Source organism: Eulemur rufifrons, chromosome 6, assembly GCF_041146395.1.
Source record: "Eulemur rufifrons isolate Redbay chromosome 6, OSU_ERuf_1, whole genome shotgun sequence".
NCBI lineage: Eukaryota > Metazoa > Chordata > Mammalia > Primates > Lemuridae > Eulemur > Eulemur rufifrons.
This window is the reverse complement of record NC_090988.1, coordinates 22,513,315-22,535,501: the sequence shown is the minus strand read 5'-3', so window position 1 is coordinate 22,535,501 and position 22,187 is coordinate 22,513,315.

The following is a 22,187-nucleotide window of genomic DNA, read 5'->3' as shown; positions in this document are numbered from 1 at the left end:
GATGTGCATTAAGGGTTTAGGGAGAGGTGATTAATTCTCTTTCGGGGTGGGTAAAAAGTTTCAAAAGGGAGTGATGCCTGAATGGCAGTGGCTCACCAATGGATGGTGGTGGTGAAACCAGTCCTCCCTGGCAGGAAAGAATCCTTTATTACTGACATTGTTTAGAATTGCTGGTGCTTGATGATAAAAAGCAGGTTGGCTTTCAGTCATTTCTATTATTTTTAAATTCTCTATAGATGATGGACTCGTCCACATCCCTTCTCCATTCCTTAGTGTCAGTCTTCCCCTCCTCCAGCCCCCAGGATACCATTGCTGTGTAATGGAGTGATGAAATGGAGTTTAAAGTCAAAATGGGGAGGGCAGTGACTCTGGATAATATGGGAATCCTATAGCCACCAGTACTATGAGATCCTAGTTTGGATCTGGAAGGCTGTCTAGTGCTAATAAGTTTTATTAGATGGTGAGTGGAGAAGTTCAAGTAGAGGTTGGTTAGGTACTTGCCTGCCCTAGGTCACAGTTGGTTTGGTAATTGGTATGGAACTGAGCTGTCTCTGGGAAATCAGTGGGTTGCTGTGAACTGCTGGAGCAGCAGAGAAAATGAGGCAAGGGCTAACAGGAATAGGAGGTCTCTGAGGGTGAGCAAATCAGAACTGTGCTTTAGGACGGATTTAGGTGACATCAAGTAGATTGACAAGCTTAGAGGCAAAAGGACATGCAAAGGGATAGAGCCTGAATTTTGACAGTAGTAGTGGAAGTAGGAGTTAATTTCAAAAGGTGTTGTAGCAGTCAAAAACATTCCATCCTTCATTTGAAAGATACTAAGTACCTCATGTCATTGGCACTGTGCTTGGTACTGTGGATAAAGAGAGAAAATTTTATCTGCCCTTTAAAGGAATTCATAGTCTAATTGTGGCAACAGATAAATCATTGCAATACAGTGTGATAAGTGCAATAATAGTGAAGCACATCATGAAGTGATGTAACAAAAGGTACAGTGAGGATTTGCAAGTTTCCTAGAAGAGAAGATTCTTGAAAGATAAGGAGCTGACAATGGCCAAGGAAGCTGGGGTGAGGTGTGGGGTTGACTGGAAGATGGTAGACCAAGCAGAAGATTGCATGTAATTCAGCCAGGTGTGGTGGGTCATGTTTGTAATCCTAGCACTTGGCAGGCTGGGACAAGCGGATTGCTTGAGGTCAGGAGTTTGGGAGGTTGTAATTTGGTATGACCATAGCAGAGAGAGGGACTGATTGTAGAGTACCTTGTATATACTATGGTAAGTAATTGAGACTTTATCTTGATGGCAATGAGGAGTCACTGAAGACTGTTAATTATACAATATCATGGTCAGATTTTTATTTTAAGCTGGTTATGCTGGCAGCTGTGTAAACTATGGATTTGAGGGAGGTAAGCATGGAAAAAGAGATTATTTCAGTGGTCCAGAAATGATGCGTTCTGAAGGCACTAGTAGCCAGAATGAAAGAGAGTATAAATTCTGGAGATACTTAGAACTTAGAATTAATGAGTTATACCAAGGTGTGAAAGATTTAGTGAGGAAGGAGTCTATGCTCAATTTTTTTGTTGTAATTAGGTGGATGAGAAGTGGTATCATTAGAGAAAATTTTTGAAGGAAAATTAGATACAGTAGTGGAGGAATAGATAACTACTAAAGTTTTGAATTTGTAAGATATCCAGGAAGAGAGAGAATTTGTAGACTTCTATTTTTGGCAATATGGAAGACTGAATTTCAGAAAATTTTTTGATATGAAGCCTGTAAGAGTGTTAAACAAGAACACCCTTAAAAACATATTATTGAGTTCGCAAAAGAAAATCCTCTGAAGCCAGAACAAAATGAGCATGCATTTAGGGAAGTAAGCAAATGCTGAGGGCGTTTGCCCCAGCAGCATTGACTAATCCTAGGTGGCCTGGAGTTCTAGTCTTGAAAAGGTGACGCACAGCCCAGGAGCAAAGCTTTGGGCTCAAATCAGGGAGTTAGAGTGACTACCCCCTAAAACCAGGAACCACAAAGAGTTTTACCCTCAGAGAAAGGGTGAATTAGAAAAAGTAATTTTTACCCAAAAAATCAGAGAGCCGAGAAACTTACCTGTCTTGCCTTGGTTCTGGTTGGAGGAAAGAAAGTCTCTGAAAGCCAGTTTGGAGCCTGAGTTCATACTATCTGTATGCCTTAAAAGATTGCATGCTGTGAATTTAACGTTTACCTAGATTGGTAGGGCCTGGTAGAAGTAAACACAAATCCTCACTTTAAGGTTTCCCCAACACAAGCCTCAAAAATCCCCACAAAGTTCCAATGAACATGAACTTCCAGTAAAAAATCACAATGCAGGAACACCCTGAATGAGAGTCAGCACAAATAACAAACAGAACCATATCCACAAAGAATTCAGACCCTGGAATTTTGAGATACAGATCATAAACAGAAAATGAGATCTAAGTCTAAATATAAGTCAGTTGTCAGAAGGTCTTTGGAGAGAATGGTCTGTACCTGGCATTGTCTCCTCAGTCTATAGAAGCTTAGGAAGTAGATGTCTACTTAGGAAACTTGTCAGTTTCTCGGGAGACTTAGGAGCGTCAGGGTCAGCTGTCAGTGGGAATGGATATCCAGGTTCTAGGATCCTAAGCAAGTTTACACTACACTGGGAAGCAGGTATCCATGATGGTCAGCCTGGAGCTTAAGAACTGTATATAAGGTTAAAATACCCAAAATGTTCATTTCCAGTGTGGCTCTAAGGCTAACTTTTATTGGTGTCTCTTCTAATAAATCTAGTCTCCCAGTTGTGTATTATGCTGGTGATGATGGGAGGCACAATATATCTGATGATATCCCTTTAAGAAATATAGTTTGTATGTTAGGCATAAGACCATGTATATGAGATTCGTTTTTGAAAAAAATACAAGAAGATTGCTACATACCAAGAATGGAATCTATTGTAGAGTGAGTCAAGCCCAACCTCATGGAGTCTTCCTATACTAGTTTAACATCAGTGCTTATGAAGATTTTAAGAAGTAAATTGCAACATCTTTAGGCCTAGGCATAAAACTTATAAAACTAAGGAAAAGCTTTAGTCTACCAGAAGAGTTATAATCTATTATTAAAAAGTATTTAAAGGGTTATGATTTGGTTAACTGAATTAAATCCATTTGTAAATGTTCAGACGGTCTTTGGGCATTTCTTCATGTATTTTTCTGTCTGGGTTATGATTATTAAAATGAGTAATATCACCTGTTGAGGCTCTTAGGTAAAAATTTTTTGACTAATATTTTATAAAGTTTGGACCAATTTATCCCTGTAATTTGGGTTATTTTTATTAAAAAAAATTTTTGGGGGGACAGCATCTCACTCTGTTGCCTAGGCTAGAGTACGGTGGCATGATCATAGCTCACTGCCACCTCAAACCCCTTGGCTCAAGCAAGGCTCTGCTTCAGCCTCCCAAGTAGCTGAGACTACAGGTGCATGCCACGACACCTGGCTAATTTTTTTATTTTTTTTTGTAGAGATGGGGTCTTGCTATGTTGCTCAGGCTGATCCTGAACTCCTGACTTTAAGTAATTCTCCTGCATTGACCTTCCAAAGTGCTAGGATTACACTACAGTCTTCACTAACAACCATACCCTAAGCCACTGAGGAAATCACAGACATCACTGAGTCTGTTTATAGCCAAAGAAATCATACAGAGACCACTACTGCACACACTTAGAATCAAAGCCAAAGTGCCCTACCCAACCAACATCATAGATTCATCTTCAGGAAAATGTCCTCCCCTATGAAAGCAAACTTTAAAAAATTGAAAGAAATGACTGTTATACCAAATACACAGGTATCAACATAAGGACACAGAAAACATGAAAAAGCTAGGAAATATGACACCTCCAAAGGAACACAATAATTCTCCAGCAACAGATCCCAATTAAAAAGAAACTGGAAAAAATCCCAGAAAAATTTGTTTTAGGAGAACCTGAATAAGAAAAGAAAAAAAAAAAAAAAATCCCAGAAAAAGAACTCAAAATATTGATGTTAAAAGAAACTCAGTAAGATAGAACACTGAAAAAACAATACAAATAAATCAGAAAAACAATTCAGGATATGCATGAGAAATTTACCAAAGAGACAGATATCATAAAAAACCAAATAGAAATCCTGGAGCTGAACAATTCACTGAATGAAAGACAAAGTATAACCAAACACTTCAACAATAGACAATATCAAGTAGAAGAAAGAATCTCAGGACTTAAAGACAGATCTTTTAAAATAACTCAGACAAAAATAAAAAGAATAAGCAAAGCCTACATGACATGTGGGACATGACAAAGTGACCAAATTTTCGGTGTCAGAGAAGGTAAAGGAAAAATGAAAGAGTTTGAAAACCTGTTTAGCGATATAATAGACAAAAACTTCCCAAGTCTAGCAAGAGATTTAGACATCCAGATACAGGAGACTCAGTGATCCCCAAATAGATAGAATTCAATATGGTCTTCTCAACAGCACATTATAATCTGTCAAAAGTCAAAGACAAAGAGATTTCTAAAAACAGCAAATGAAAAGCTTATAAAGTCACTTATAAAGAAACCCTCCCATCAGACTAACAGTGGATTTCTCAGCAGAAACCTTACAGGCCAGGAGAGAATAGGATGATATATTCAAAATGCTGAAAGAAGAAAACCAAAAACTTGCAGCCAAGGATACTGTACCTGGAAAAATTATCCTTCGTAAATGAAGGAGAAATAGTCTTTCCCAAGCAAACATAAGCTGAGGGACTTCATTACCCCTAGACTGGCCCTACAAGAAATGCTTAAGGGAGATGTACACCTGAAACCAAAAGAATGATATCTGCCATCATGAAAACACACAAAAATATAAAAACCACTGGTAGAGCAAACACACAAATAAGGAAAAGACTCAAATGTTACCACTATAGAAAACCACCAAATGATAAATAATAGGAGAGAAAGAAAGGAACAAAGGACATATAAAACAACTAGATATCAATTAATAAAATGACAAAAATAAGCCCTCATATATCAATAACCTGGAATGTAAATGGATTAAAATTTCCACTCAAAAGATTTAAAGTGGCTGAATGGGTAAAAAACATGACCCAACTGCTGCTTACAAGAAACTCATCACCTGTAAAGACACATATACACTGAAAATAAAGGGATGGAAAAAGATATTCCATGCAGATAGAAACCAAAAGTGAGCAGGAGTAGCTATATTATGTCAGATAAAATACACTTTGGGTCAAAAACAGTAAAAAGAGATAACGAAGGTCATTATATAATGGTAAAGGGATTAATTCAGGAAGAAGATATAACAATTCTAAACACATATGCACCCAACACTGGAGCACCCATATATACAAAGCAAACATTAGATCTAAAGGAGGAGATAGACTCCAAAATAATATTTGGAGTCTTCAATGTCCCACCCTCAAGCATTAGACAGATCACATAGACAGAATATTAACAAAGAGACATTGGATTTAAACTATACATTAGACCAACTGGACCTAATGAACATTTACAGGACATTTCATTTAACAGCTACAGAATATACATTTTTCTCATCAGCACTTGGAATATTCTCCAGGATAGACCATATGTTAGGACACAAAAAAAATCTCAACAAAATTTTTAAAAATCAAAATCATATCAAGTATCCTTTCAGTCCACAATGGAACAAAACTAGAAATCAATAACAAGAGGAACACTGGAAACTACACCAATAGATGGAAATCAAACAACATGCTCCTTCGATCACTGGCTCAAGGAAGAAATAAAAAAATTTCTCGAAACAAATGAAAATCAAAAAACACCATACCAAACCCTATGGGATACAGAAAAAGCAGTGCTAAGAGGGAAGTTTATAGCAATAAACACCTACATTAATAAGTAGAAAGATTTTTAAATAAACAATCTAATGATGTACCTCAAGGAAATAGAAAAGCAAGAACAAACCAAACCCCAAATTAGTAGAAGGAAAGAAATAATAAAGATGAGAGCAGAACTAAATGAAAGAGACTAAAAATACAATGCAAAGGATCAATGAAATGAAAAGTTGGTTTTTGAAAAGAGAAATCAATAAAACAATTACTAGACTAACCTGGAAAAAAGGAGAGAAGACTCAAATAAACAAAATCAGAAGTGAAAAAGGTGACATTACAACTGATACCACAGAAATACAAAAGATCATCAGAAACTATTCTGAACTACTCTACACTAACAAACTGGAAAACATAGAGGAAATGAATAAATTCCTGGACACATACAACCTACCAGGATTGAATCAGGAGAAATAAAAAACCTGAACAGAACAATAACAAGCAATGAGATTGAATCAGTAATAAAAACTCTCCTAACAACAACAACAACAACAACAACAAATCCAGGACTGAATGGCTTCATTGTTGAATTCTACCAAACTTTCAAAGAGGAATTAACACCCATTCTCCTTAAATTATTCCAAAAAATTGAAAGGGAAGGAATTTTCCCTAACTCATTCTAGGAGGCCAACATTACATGGATACCAAAACCAGACAAAGAAGCAACAAAAAAAGAAAACTACAGGCCAATACCCCTGATGAACATACGTGCAAAAATTGTCAACAAAATACTAGCAAACCGAATCCAACAGCACATCAAAAAAATAACACACCAGGATCAAGCGGGATTTATCCAAAGGATGCAAGGATAGTTCATCATATGCAAATCAATAAACGTGATACATCAACATCCACAGAATGAAAAAAATCATAATATCATAGTCATATGGTCATAGTCAATAGATTCAGAAAAGCATTTGATAAAATTCCACATCCCTTCGTAGTAAAAACTCTCAGCAAACTAGCCATACAAAGAACATACCTCAATATAATAAAGGCTACATATGACAAACCCACATTTAACCTTATATTCAACGGGGAAAAGCTGAAAGCCTTTCCTCTAGAAACTAGAACAAAACAAGGATGCCCACTCTCTCTCACCACTCCTATTCAACATAGTACTGGAAATCCTAGCCAGAACATTCAGGCAAAAGAAAGAATTACAAGGCATCCAAATTGGAAAAGAGGATTTGTCCCTGTTTGTGGATGATATGATCTTATATCTAGAAAAACCTAAACACCCCACCAATAAACTTTTTTTAGAGAGAGGATCTTGCTCTGTCACCCAGGTCGGAGTGCAGTGGTGTGACCATAGCTCACTGTAACCTCAAGCTTCTGGGCTCAAGCAATCTTCCCACCTCAGCTTTCTGAGTAGCTAGGACTATAGGTGTGTGCCACCATACCTGGCTAATTTTTAAATTTTTTTTGTAGAGATAGGGTCTTCCTGTGTTGCCCAATCTGATCTCAAACTCCTAGCCTCTAGCAATCCTTGTGTCCTGGCCTCCCATAGCACTGGGATTATAGGAATGAGCCACCACGCCCAGCCAAAAAAAAAAAAAAAAAAAAAAAAAAAAACTCTTATATCTGCTAAATAACTTTTGTAAAGTTGCACGATACAAAATCATCATAGAAAAATCAACAGCATTTCTATACACCAATACTGACCTAATTCAGAAAGAAATCAAGATGGCAATCTCATTTACAATAGCTCAAAAAAAATCTAGGAATAAATTTAATCAAGGAGGTGAAAGAACTCTACAAGGAAAACTACAAAACGTCAATGAAAGAAATTGAAGAGGACACAAACAAATGAAAAGACATCCCATGCTCATGGATCAGAATTGATATCACTAAAATGGCCACACTACCCAAAGCAATTCATAGATTCAGTGCAATACCTATCAAAACACCAATGTCATTTTTCACATAAATAGATAAAACAATTCCAAAATTTGTGTGGAAATAAAACACAGCTCAGATGGCCAAAGCAATCTTGAGCAAAAATGCAGCTGGAGGCATCATACCACCTGAGTTCAAATTATATTACAATTCTATTGTAACCAAAATAGTATGGTTTTGGTATAAAAACAGAAACATAGAACATTGGAAAAGAATAGAGAACCCAGAAATAAACCCATGTATTTACAGCCAATTGATTTTTGACGAAGACACTAAAAATATATACTGGGGAAAGGATACTCTTTGGAAATCAACTGCATGACATAACCAAGGCTTTTTAAAAGGCTCATGATGATTTACGTAGGAATTCCAATTCAAGACTCTATCTTAAGGACATAATTAGAGATGTGGTCAAAGGACTGGTTGGAGGCAAGATGGCTGACTACAGACATCGGTCACCAGATTGTCTCAGAAAGAAAAAAGAGTTTCAGATGTAAAAAGCAAAGTAACCCAGCTGTAATTCTGAGGGAAGACTACCAGAAGCTAATGGAGATCCCATGGGAAGAAGTTGTGGAGCAGAACAAGAAGGAGCAAGATTTTGGCAGAGATTAATCCCCAAGGAATTTGGAGCCCCATGGAAAGCACAGGTAGGGGTGTTTGATTTTCCTCTCCTCACACCTCTGGCAGACTGAAGGCTCCTGAACAGCTGGAGAGCCCCACTGCTCTCAGGAGCCCAAGTGCTGCTGCTTCAGTGAACTGGGAGTTTTTTGAGAACGGACCTCTGGTCTGCCATCCCCCTCAGGGTCACTCCTCCTCATCATAGACCTGAGAAGAGGCTATAGGCACCATACTATTTTTCCTTCCATGTATGCTTTTGTCCTGCTCAGGGAACTTCAGCCCTTCAGTTTTCTTGTCACTGGACCCCACACAAACATTCCCCAACACCTGCTCAGACTGTAGTAGCCACAAGAGGCCAGTGGGTTCCAGGAGAACTATGTGATCCCAGAACTTGGACACTTAGGGCAGGCTGCCTTCAGCTAAGAGAAGAGTGCAATATGCCAGGGAACCCCTCAGGACAAAGGGGACCAGAGTGCCAGCTCTCCTCCATTCGGACTTTTCTCCTACTCCTGTCCCCAGCCCACAGCTGCTAATGCAGCTGTGGCAGTTTCTACATGGGGTTAGCACAGGTGCCCCAAGGGATGATTAAGCCAGGGCTCTCAGGAATGGCTGCTTCCCCTCTGTCAGCATGCCCACGACACCCAGGCTCCCATGGAGAATGGGGCTCATGCCTTTCCCCTACAAAACCTACAGCAGACCGATGGCTGCTGGGACCACGAGCTCCCTACCCAGTGGTCCTCCCTGGCACTGCCTACCTGGCTGCTCCAGCAGAGTGGGGAATACACTGAATCAGAGGGACATTAACCCTGCTTGAGCACTCTGAAGGCAACTTGGGACCAGCATGCCTCTCCCTGTCACAGTCAGGGCTTGAACTTGGGGGATCAGAGGACAGGTTCATCAGCCTGATCCTGTTCCCCCAGGACTTGATTGTGTTGTTCAGAGGCACAGAGGGAGAGATTTGTGATCTGATCTTGAGAAGGGAGTGAGCCCACATGGGCAGAACTAAAAGGAAAGTGCAGTGTGGGTCAGTGCCAAAGTGCATTCTCAGAGCACCCCATGGAGACACACTTTTGGTCCAGGGTGGGGTCCTGGGCAGGGAAACTCACAGCCTGGGGCAGCATTGCTGGTGAGCTCAGTTGTTTTGGGCTGTTGTCTCCAGCCAGATGCCAAAGGGAGATCCCCAGGGCAAGGGAAGTAGCAGGGAGTGAAATCCCCTCCTGCCTGCTGGACTGTGAATTCCAGACTGTCCCTCCCCCATGAGCAGAATTTTTGGCATGGTAGGGCCACCTCAGCCCTTCCCTGGTGGCTTTCCCCAGTGGCACCCCTGACTCCTGATGAGACACTTGTGCCCCCTTTGTGGAGCCTGAACATAGGCTCATCTGACCCTGTCCCACCCATCTCACCCCTCATCTGCCTCAGCTGGGGTGGCACACAGGAAGGAGTCTGTGGGAGCTCCCCGGCCCCCTTCATTGCCTGGGACATCTGAGTACTTTTCCTGATTGACTAGGGCCAGACACAGGTTCCCAAAACTCCACCACATCTGGCTCTGTCCTGCAAGCACCACCTACTGGCAGGAGATCAACTTGCACAGCCCATTATAGCATTTACTGATTCAATCATACAGGGCTTGGCTGACTCTTACCCACAAGTACCACCTACTGACCTGGAGATTAAACTGGATAACCCAATATAATTCATACTGTTAAGAAATCTACAGGGCTGGGGAAAGAGAAGCGTTTCAAATACTTCCATCTTCCCTTCTTGACAAGAGGCAGGGAATCTGCCCACACACATAGTACACCACCACTACAGCCTACAAATAACCAGCAATTAGGAAAACCCACACACTAAGGCTATTTGTTACCAAGGTATTCATTCAGAACCTAGGTTCCCTGAAAGTACCCCCAAGCAAAGCCAAAGGTCCTTACCCATCATAGGCTGCAGTCACACCCTTAAGAACGAGGGGGGAAAAGCCCCATTTATACAAAAGATATTCAAAAACAAGAAGTAACAGCTGCTCCAGCTGAAAAGGAATTTAAATCACAGTGAAAGGACTCCCCCTACTGCTAAAAGGATCACACTAGCTCTCTGGCAATGGATCTCAACCAAAATGAAAATACTGAAATGACAGATAAAGAATTCCATATATGGATTGTAAGGAAGCTTAAGGAGACCCAAGGGAAAATGGAAAACCAACTCAAACCAGAAAAGTAATTTAGGAAATGAATAAAAAATTTACTAAAGAGATAGATATATTATTAAAAAAAACAAGCAGAACTTCAGAAAATGAAAGATTCACTTAGGGAAATTCAAAACACAGTGGAAAGTTTTAAGAATAGAATAGACCAAGCAGAAAAAAGAATTGCAGAGTCTGAAGACAATTCTTTCAAATTAACCCAGTGAGTCAAAAAATAAAGAACAAAGAATCAAGAGAAACAAAGTTTCCAGGAAATATGAGATTATGTAAAGTACCCAAATAAAGAATCATAGATATCCCCGAGAGAGAAGAAGAAAAAGCAAAAGGTCTGGAAAACCTATTTGAGGGAATAATTGAATTTAAACATCCAGATACAAAAGCTCAATGAGCACCTGGAAGATTCATTGCAAAAAGGACATTGCCAAGGTGCATAGTCATCAGCCTGGCCAAAGTCAACATGATGGAGGAATTCCTACCAGCTGGGAGGCAAAAAAATCAAGAAACTTACAAAGGAAAACCCATCAAACTGACAGCAGAATTCTCAATAGAAATCTTACAAGCCAGAAGGGATTGGGGTCCTATCTTTAGCTAGAATAACAGAATAACTGTCAGCCAAGAACTCTGCATCTTGCAAAACTAAGTTTCATAAATGAAAGAAAAATAACGTTTTTTCCAGACAATCAAACACTAAGTTATCACTACTAGATCCGCCCTGCAAGAGATGTTCAAAAGTCTTAAAAAATCAAAAAGAACAGTTGATAGTCACCAGCATAAAAACACCCAAAAGGAAAAACTCACAGTTTTTATAAAACAGTAGCACAAGGGAGAATACAAAGCAACTGGTAACCAACACAATGACTAGAAGAGTATCTCCTTTTTTAATATTAACATTAAATGTAAATGGCCTAAATGCCCCATGTAAAAGATATAGATTGGCAGAATGGATTTTATAAAAGGACAACTCAAATATCTGCTGTCTCCAATAAAAACACATTTAACTCATAAAGATTCTCAGAGATTCAAGGTAAAGGGGTGGAAAAAATATTCCCGGTAAGTGGAAACCAAAAGTGAGCAGGAACAGCTATTGTCATATCAGATAAAACAGACTTTAAATCAACAATAGCAAAATAAATAAATAAATAAATAAAAGACAAAGGGATCAATTCAACAAGAAGATATAACAATCCTAAATATATATGCACCTAACACCAGAGCTCCCAGATTCATAAAACACATACTACTAGACCTAAGGAAAGAAATAAATTACAACATAATATAACAGTAGTGGGAGACTTCAATACTCCACTGACAGAACTAGGTAGATCATTGAAGCAGAAAATCAACAAAGAAATACTGAACTTAAATGAGACACTAGAACAAATGGACCTAACAGACATTTATAGAACATTCTGCCCCCAAACTGCAGACTATATATTCTTCTCATCAGCAAAAGACATGAACAGACATTTTTCAAAAGAAAAGAAACAAAAACGGTCAACAAACATATGAAAAATACCCAATATTGCTAATCATTACAGAAGTGCAAATTAAAACCACAATGAGACACCACCTTACCCTTATCAGATTGGCCATTACTAAATAGTTAAACAAAATAGATGCTGGTGCAGATGCAGTGAAAAGGGAATTCTTATACACTGTTAATGGGAATGTAAGTTAGTACAACCTCTGTGGAAAACAGTATGGAGATTTCTCAAAGACCTAAAAGTAGATCTACTATTTGATCCAGCAATCCCACTACTGGGGATCTACCCAAAGGAAAAGAAGTCATTTTATAAAAAAGACACCTGTACCCATTTGTTAATTGTAGCACAATTCACATTCTCAAAGATATGAAACAAACCTAAGGTTCCACTGATGAGTGAATAAAGAATATGTGTTTTATACACACACACACACACACACACACCATGGAATACTGTTCAGCCATACTACTCAGAATGAAATAATGTCTTTTGCAGCAACGTGGAACTGGAGGCCATTATTCTAAGTGACGTAGCCCTGGAACAAAAAACCAAATACTGTTATGTTCTCACTTGTAAGTGGGAGCTAAGCAATGGGTATGCACGGTCATTGAGAGTGACTTAGTGACATTGGAGACTCAGAAGGGGGAAGGTGGTAGGTGGGTACGAGATGCAAATTTACCTATCTGGTACAATGTACACTATTGAGGTGCCAGGTGTATTAAAAGCCTAGACTTCTCTACTATGCAATTCATTCATGTAACAAAAACCACTTGTACCCCCTAAATCCATTTAACTTAAAAAAAGATTGATGTACATAACTTTTAAATGCAATAGAGTACTCCATATTGTATTTTTGGTCACCCAAAAGCCAAAAATACAGCCCCTTTCTCCTTTGTTAATGCTCATTGTAGAGGCTGAAAACAGTAGACATTCTTTTCTCTAAGTCTCCCTTGCAGCAAGAAGTGGCCGTATGTGCCAGTTCTGATTAAGGAACTGTAAAGAGAAGTCTGCAGAGAACTCTGATAAAGATGGACCCAAACTGAGCCTTTTCCTGCCCTACCTGAAGCTCTGCCTCCTACTCCTCAATTCAGTCAAATGAGAATGTGATACTTGATGCTGTTCCAGCCATATTGTGATCACAAGCCGGCAAGCCTAAAAGCGACAAGCCAACGTGCTGAGGATGAGAACAGAAAGGCAGAGAGAACCTGGGACTGGGATGACATCCTTAAACTGCTGCCCCAAACCTGGATCTGCCTGCCTCTGGACAGCGTCTTCTATGAGATCTTCTGTGGTAGTGCTCTCTTTATGTGAGACAGTAGGTGGCTATTCTGTTGCTTGCAGCCAAAAGGAAACTTGCCTAATATGTATGAATATTCCATAATTTATTTAACTGGTCCTCTAGCTACCTATTTAGCTTGATTCTATTTTCTTTTCTATCATAGATAACATTGTGATGAACATCTTTGAATATACATCACTGTCTTTTGGTGAGCACATTTTTGGGGGTTTTGTTGTTATTTTCTGCATCTGAGAAATTTATTCAAATTTGTCTTCTGTTGCTAATTTTATTGTGAAAGAACGAATTTTGTTGTTTGACTCCTTATCCTGTGTCTTTCATTTCTTTTCAATTCTTCGTTTTCCTTCTCCCCTTTCATCACGTCTACTTTATCTTTCATCAGCCTATATCCATCTTTTTTTGTTGCAGAGTTCATGTCTTCCTTACTTCTACTTAGCATGCTCAACAATTTCCTAGAATTTTTTCTGGTTCCTGGAAAAAATCATCCAGATATATTAATATGGAGAGCTTCTGAACCTCTGGAATACTTTTTCCTTTCTCTTGTTTAATAGTTTTGGTTTTTAATAGGTCTCATGCTGATTTTTGTCTCCATACTCAATTTTAAACAAGGTGATATCTATTCAGATTCCGCGTTTGTTACCAGGAGAGTGAGTGAGAATGCCCTTTGGCTCTGCCTTCTGTCATATAGCTGGATGGTCACATCGTCCTTTAGAATATCCTGCCTCCAGGCAGGATAATGTGCGTGGGTCACAGCCTCCTTTCCAGTTTCTAGCAATTTTTCTGCTCTGTTGAAGTTGCATCTCCTTCTTACTCCTATTGCCTGGTTTTCTACTACTCTCAGCTAATCTAGTACATAAGAATTGTGATTTTTTCAAAAATGTGGTACCAGCATGGTTTTCCCTGCTCCCTCCACCAACAGTAAATCACACCAAGGTATACTCAAATTCTGGTTAGTTTCCCCAAACTTTCTGCCCAGCTGTTTTTTTTTCAGATTCATGTGATTGAAAGAAAGAAAAAAAGACAATTAAAAACAGCTACAGTAGGTGTGATTTTCTTTTCTTCTTCTTCTTCTTTTTTTTTTTTTTTTTTTTTGAGACAGAGTCTCTCTCTGTTGCCCAGGCTAGAGTGAGTGCTGTGGCGTCAGCCTGGCTCACAGCAACCTCAAACTCCTGGGCTCAAGCAATCCTTCTGCCTCAGCCTCCCAAGTAGCTGGGACTACAGGCATGCGCCACTATGCCTGGCTAATTTTTTGTATATATTTTTAGCTATCCAGATCATTTCTTTCTATTTTTAGTAGAGACCGAGTCTCGCCCTTGCTCAGGCTGGTCTCGAACTCCTGACCTTGAGCGATCCTCCGTCCTCCGTCTCCCAGAGTGCTAGGATTACAGGCGTGAGCCACCGTGCTCGGCCCTTTTCCATTTTTTTGGTGTGTCGGTGGGGGAAGGGAGTGCAATCTGTGATGGAGGAGAGACTGCTCCCCCTAGTGGAGAGAAGGCGGTATTGTTGTGAAAAGACTTCAGGACTAGTTTATCCAAATCTTCCTTGGTCTATCTCAATATTTTTACCAACACAAAGTTTTTTTTAAATACCATACACTTAAAATAAAAGGAAATTAGTTTTAGGGTTTCATTTCTTCTCTCTTTACATCAATTCATTCTTATACTTTGGTCATGTAAAATGCTTTTAAAACCTTATTTTCTGTACTTACAGCTCTCACAATGTTATCCAAAACATTAATTGGCATGATGACATTAAACTTGCTTGTACATATGTGCATCTTCATCTGCTTCCTCGTGTTTGCTTTCATACTTGCATGGCTCCTACTGTAAAGATGGGTACATTCATCTGTCCCAGCTTAATGACATCATTCTTTATTCATAATTATAATTTTTTGTTTATATAGTACCTTACAATTTTATCTTATTCATTCACATTATCACATACAGCATCTTATTCTTCAATCACATTAAAAATATTTAAGTGTCTACTATGTAGCAGGCACTGCACCAGGCCCTGGGATACAAAGGTGAAAAAGACAACAGGAGCTTGCAGTCTCCATGAGGAGGCAGGTAAGAATAGACAGGTACTATGTTCATAAGTAAACTTCTGATAATACCTTGGTTTCTAAATATATTTTAAAAAACCAGGAGGTCACTCTATTGACTAACGGATGCTGGAATTTTGTTTTATTTATTTATCAATAGGGTGTTGCTCTGTCACCCAGGCTGGGGTGCAGTGGTGCAATCATAGCTCACTGTAACCTCAAACTCCTGGCCTCAAGTGATCCTTCTGTCTCAGCCTCCAGAGTAGCTGGGACTACAGGTGCATGCCACCATGCCTGGCTAATTTTTAAATTTTTTGTGGAAATGGGCTGGTCTTGAACTCCTGGCCTTAAGTGATCCTATTGTCTTGGCCTCTCAAAGTGCCAGATGTGAGCCACTGTGCCTGGCCAATTTGGTTCATTTAACAGGTTTAGTATGTGTGTGTGTGTGTGTGTTTGCGCATGCATGTGTGTGTGCATGCAGAAAAAATGAACAAATTGACATTTTGGCCTATAAACTATCTCTTAAGAGCATGGCCAGAACTTACTCCCTAATGGGTAACTGGACACACATATGGATCCTGCCCTCAAACCTGAATCCCACATCCCTGCCCCCTGCTGATCCCACCAGGACTCAGACACTCAGGGCAGTCTACTCTGGTCAGTCAACTGTCCTCTCCTCCTTCTCAGTATTTAGAACATCCCATTAATTGATAATGCTGAATAAAGGAAAATTTCTGCAAAAGCTCAAACTTTTTTCTCCTTTGCTCGCATTTATGTTGTAACCGATACGTAGGAGTTGAGCTTTTTCCTATGCTGCTTTGTAATTTTGGCATGATTCAAAGTGGAAATGGACTCTAATGGCATGAGTGTTATTTCCTGGGCAATAAATATCTTAAATAGAGAAGTGAATCAGCAGAGCCCACAAAACTTATGAACCAAGATTACTCACATGGGTAGTGGAGCTGTTCAATATGAATATAACTTTCTCTCTGGGTCATTTCCCTTGAAATTGGATGGAAACCCCCACTCCTATTGCTCAACTTGGTAGTTGCAAGGACGAGCTAAGGCAATAGTGCTCTGGCAATACTGTAGTCATAGCTTTAGCTATTTGAATGGGCACAGTAGTTAGTCCATTTTGTTCTGGACTTTTCTTCTATATGCTTTAAAAAGTATGAATTATTAGGAATATTATTAATATAATATCCAATTAAGGGGACATATGTTAAGAAAAAAAGGACTCAAAACCATAGCAAAAACTATTCTATTTTGGGGATGTTTTGAAATAAATTTAATTCTAAACAATCCTGTGATCTCCAAAAAAAAAAAAGGTAGTGAAAAGGTAGCATGATGCGAGTGCTCTTGAATGTCAGTAGGACTAGTTAGTAATCTGATTACCTATCCCAAGATTTCAAAGTCTGCTTCTAAAACTTACCTCATTTTCCCCCTCATTGCAAAGGAGTTGTAAACTTTAATTTCAAAGCTGAATTTTGGCATTGAGCAGACAAATACTATTTCTCAAGTTCTTAGTTAATTAATTGTATGTGTAGCTGGATGCCTGGCAAGGCAGAATTTGAAGATTATGCTGCTTCTTGACTTTCAAATAGAGGCAGCAAATCACTTAGAGTAGAAATTACTCAAAGAAATCACTTGATTGGCCTCTCCTGGCTATGGAATATGACTTTTTTCCTCCATTGCTCTAGGGAAAGAATATAACTGTATACCCCACTCCGCTTCCAATTTCTTCAGTGTGCATCATACCTTTAAGGAGGAGGTGGAAAATTTATATAAGGGACTCAAGAACCTCTTGAAAGGACAGTCTGCAAGAGTCCAGTCTCTTGCCTCAACATCGAGGTTAGGGAGCCTTGGTTGGAGGAAAACTGCATGGTCCAGTTCTAGACTTGGTGGCAGGTAAGGCCAGGATTTCAGTTCCCTGCCATAAAATTACCACAATGGCTAGAGATGGAACCAATGAGCTGGCCTCTGCACTGGCGAAGTAAGGAGGAGAAGGGAACAGTTCTCGGCCTGTGAGGTGGCCATTGTTGGAATTTGGCCTTACCCAGCTTTCTTGGTGCTGACGCATCTCCTTGCAGAAGAGCTATCAAAGGAGCCGCCATCTTGAGAACTCCTGACTGAACTAAACTGTGGGGCACGTGCTGGTCCTCTTTCAAGGAACTCTTTGGTGGGAACTGTTGCAGCAAGTGGAAAGTCCCTCAGGACATCTGTGACACTAGAATGACCCTTCCAGGAAGTGCCCCCATCTGGTGGCAATGGGGACATCCTTCAGCCTCAAATGCCAAACAAGCTTGAGCCTCCCTTTCCCCCTCTTCTGATGCTTTTGCTCACACAGGGCTTTCTGCGCGCGCAAAGGGGCTGGGGGGGCGTTAGGAGACGGAACTGGACTTGCACGTGGGGCTGAGCATTGCAGGCTGGGGGCAGGGCATCGTTCCCACCTCCGACTGTGCAGTTGACACTGCAGTTACCTGAGTAATGATGTACACATGGAAGGCAAATCAAAGTTTCAAATAAGAGGCTTAATTTTCCCTGTTAAAAATAAGGGAAGAGACATGACCTGGTCCCTTTTCTTAGAGCATTTCCCTTAGAAAACTTGCAAATTCTCTTCGAAATATATGAAATCCTTTAAAAAATTTAAAAAGCCTTTTGCCAGCTTTAGGACCCAAGAATGTCTTGCTCAAGGACCTGCGAGCCATGTCTTTAGCATGTGAACATCCAGGGAAGATAGTGTCCCTGTATCCCAACTTATGTGGGAGGGTTGGAGCCTAACTTTAGCATGTGCCAGAACCCAGTGGCAAAACTACTTCTTGTCAAAAAAGATAGAAGAAGTTTATTTTCCCTTATATAAAACCAATTGACTAACACAGGGGGTCACTCCACTCACCAGGTGAATTCAGCATGAACCATGTATAGTAACTCGTGCTGTCAGGTCCTCTTCCTTGAGGACCAATTATTGTTTATCTCGGGAACACGCGTGCGATGGATTGTGTCTGCCTGGCTACACGAAAGGCTGAGCTTTCTGTTTCTGTAATCTCTTAGTGGATCACTTGGCATGTACATCACTTTCTGGTTTGACGTTTATTCAATAATAAAAGTGTTTTCTTTCTCTTCCTTTGTGGGTTGGGAGAAGACTTTCCCCAACACACACCAAGGCCATGACTCACACTAAGTTCCCCACCACCCACTGAGGCCACAATTCAAAAGAACAACAGATGTGAAAAAAGAAAAATTTCAATTTCATTGACTCCCTCAGAAGACCTGACTTCTAGCTAATTTATTTCCTCAAGACATCACAGGAAAACGGCCTTATCTTTTCTCCCTTTGTCTCTTCCTTCTTCCCCTCAGTTTCTCCGGCTTTCTTATGTTGCCCATCTCTCTTTTATCATGTTAAAATACAGCTTTTAAAATGAGGTGAAGTCATGATCCTCATACTGACATCAAAATGAACACACGTTACAGATTTTATCCTCCTCATTAATCTCTGAGGGAACTAGGAAGATGTTGCAACTGGTTCAAAAGAGAATCTGAAGAACAGATACATTTATAGGTGAGAAATATTGAAACAAATGTGAAAATGGAAGCAAAACTGGTTTTCTAGAAGGGAGGAGGGAACTCAGTGGCTCTTCTACAAGATGGGACAGAACTTGCATGTCTATAGACAAGAACTATTTTGGGTTGCTATCAGTTATCTGCAACTTACAGATGGTAAAATAGCTTCTGTAGGAATGGAATTAGATAACTAGAGGGGGCTCCTCAAGGCAATGCATAGTTTTCTGCAAAATTTTTCCTGCAGTCTTATTCTTCTTACTGTAAAAAAAAAAAAAAATTAAGACACTTTTGAGAAGTTGACAGTAGTTAGTAATTATTTCCTTTTTCTCTACCCGAACAAGCCTCTTAAGGTAAGTCTGATTTAAAATCAACTGTTCCAGGAAGAATTCATTGGTTAACCCAGCGTGGCTTGGCTCCTCTATTATCACCATTGTCATTAATAAATGCTTTTTGTGTTTAATGTGCGGTTGCTGCGTCTGGCACGTGTTGTCAGCATAAATAATTATAACTCTGTAAATCCATGAATAACTGCAATAGTTATTAAGATACCGGCCTAGATAAAAATAATTAAGCAATTGCTTTACTTCAATTGCAAGATGCCAGAAAAACCAGTGTGACTAATTAAAAAAAATAAAACAACCAATTAAAAAAACAATTTAATTGACAAATAAAAATTGTATTTATTCAAGGTGTGATGATTTGATATATGTATACATGTGTAACGATTACCACGATCAAATTAACACATCCATCACCACCCATAGTTACCATTTGTGTGTGTGTGTGTGCGCGTGTGTGTGGTGGAGGAGTGAGGACACTTAAAATCTGCTCTTTTACCAAATTTCAAGCAAACAAGACAGTATTATTAACTATAGTCACCATGTGTACATTGGATCCCCAGAACTTATATAGAAAACCCTAAGGATTCCACCAAAAAACTGTTAGAATAAATGAATTCAGTAAATTTGCAGGATATGTTAATAAAAGGTGAATTTGCTAACTTGATAGATGATTTCGGTGCAGTATAGACCCAGTCTACAGTTTCTTTTTAACATTTTTCAAAGATGTGTATATTTTCAATCTCTTATAGACAGTCAAGGTCCTTAAAAGTAAGTACTCTGTCTGGTTCATCTTTGCATGTCCAGCACCTAGTACAACGCCTGGTACATAGTAGGTGCTTACTACCCTCTCACTCTAAATTTCTTAAGGGGAGGGATCTTGCCTCCTTTCTCTGTGGCATGCTTAATAGATGCTGGCTTCGAGCTTCGACTCAGGTCTCAGTTAGTCTCTTCAGTTAGCTCTTCAGCTGTGTTTCCTCTTCTAATGCTAGCACTGTTAATACTGCCTGCTTTTGGATAGAATGTAAAGATGAGAGCGACTGATCATATAATTCAACAGTTAGTGATTGTCATATGGTAAATAGGACAAACTTCTGTTTCGTGCCCAGTTAGCTCTTTGAGTTTCATTTTCCTTCTCTCCTTAGGGCCCAACGGATACTCAATAGTGTAGCAGTTTATCGGAAAACCATGCTTCTTGGTAGAAAGAACACGGATTGACCGAGGAGCTGGGAGTCTGGCACTACAGGTGACTAGCTGTGTGACCTTAGGGCCAAGCATTTCACTCCTGAGCCACTGCTTATTTTTCCACCTGCATCTCAGTTTCCCCTTCTGTATAATGAGGATTACAGCCTCTATTTTTGGTTTTTATCACAGTATTTTGATTATGAACAAGACCTATTCTGTATGTTGAATTCTGCGGCAGCGATGAAAGGACCTGGGAAACTCTGAGCTGCAATTTAATTTTTCATCTCAACTCATTTTAAAGTCACAAGCATGTGTGTTGGTTGTGTATGTTATTACAAATATGCACATAGCAGATTTGTCTCTCAATTGCTTTAGGAATTGAAGATACACTTCTTTTGCATTCATTGCTTTATTTATTTTAGCAGTAAAAAATTTATAAATTTATTCCAATTTTGAAATGATAGCCCCAAATCCACCTGCTTGGTACTCATTTGGCACACTCTCCTCAATTCTGTTTACTAAATTACTTCTTGAGTTAGGATGGAAATAATGCAGCTTCCAGGCCTTAAAATGACTAAATTTAAACTGCCAAGAGTCATGATGTTGTCTGCACAAGACATTTTCCATCATTTACAGAAAGTTAGATTTGGCATGTCAAGAAAAAAAACAGTCCCACAGCAGCAGCCATTTAAAATAAAAGCAGACAGCCACGATGATTCATGCAGCATATTTTAAATATTTCTGTAGAACGAAATAAATTTAACCGATTTTTCTTCAAGGACGATGCTCCCAAATACCTTATATGCATCCTCTGGAAATTTAAAGATCCTGAAACAGCATCTTCCATGTGAGACATCTTGAAAGATAGCATTTTGGTTTCAGAGAGTGACTTGAATGAATCGCTAGTCCTTGTTAACTTACATGGTCTGTTTACAGAGTGTGGTAATTTCGTTCTTTAGATTTGCTGAGTTTACAGAGAAAGAAAATTACAGCCTGCACGCCCAAGATAAGGACAGTTCCTCCAGTGAAGAGGTAGACTTCCTCTTAAGTTGTGAGGTTGGAATTGAAGTGGTATTTGTTGTACCTGATTTCGGAACTGCAGTGGAAATTGTAGAGGAGGAAGGCAGAGTTGTGGTTTCAGCTGTAGAGCTGGTTGGCACTGGAGTGGTAGTGGGCACAGAACAGAAGTCTGTCCTGTTCACCATATGACAATCACTAACAGTTGAATTATATGATCAGTCGCTCTCACCTTTACATTCTATCCAAAAGCAGGCAGTATTAACAGTGCTAGCCTTAGAACAGGAAACACAGCTGTTTGGGCTTTCACAGGTTTCTGGTACTGGAGTGGTGACCGGTCGCAGGGACATCACCAGGGTTGGGGTTATCTTGGTGGTAAAATCCATACACTTTTCCTGAGTCCACAAAAGCTCTGACCAAACCCCGGCTACCTCTCCCACCTCATCTATGCCCACTCTCCCTTCTGCCAACTCTCCTCTGGCCACAGTAGCCTCTTTCTCTTCCTCATGCACCCCAAGCTCATTCCAGCCTCAGGACTTTTGCACTAGCTGTTCTCTTTGCCTTGAATGCTCTTCCTCATCATCTTGGCATGTGCACTTTTGTCTTGACCTTCACATCTTAGTTTAACCATCACCTCTTCATAGAGGTTCTT